Source organism: Penaeus monodon, chromosome 33, assembly GCF_015228065.2.
Source record: "Penaeus monodon isolate SGIC_2016 chromosome 33, NSTDA_Pmon_1, whole genome shotgun sequence".
NCBI classification, from domain to species: domain Eukaryota; kingdom Metazoa; phylum Arthropoda; class Malacostraca; order Decapoda; family Penaeidae; genus Penaeus; species Penaeus monodon.
This window is the reverse complement of record NC_051418.1, coordinates 30,837,168-30,837,448: the sequence shown is the minus strand read 5'-3', so window position 1 is coordinate 30,837,448 and position 281 is coordinate 30,837,168.

Here is a 281-nt window from a genome sequence, read left to right as displayed (position 1 = left end):
CAAACTATGTGAATTTGATGGTTTTTAGCACGCGAAAAATGGTTTAGTTCCCTTGGGGAAGTAAGTAGAATTAGTATTACTGTTAATTCCTTTTTTTTTGCTTCTGCTGCTTATTAGACTACAATTTTATTAGCTGTAATTATTTTGTTTTTCTTGTTTCAGTATACCTACGTCTCAGTCAAAGTAATTTTCGGTAATTTTACCGCACTACTCTTTGAGATTTTCTTTCTTGGTGTTTTAAGGGATAATCCTAGGTGTCAGTTATGTTGAGAGAATTTAAT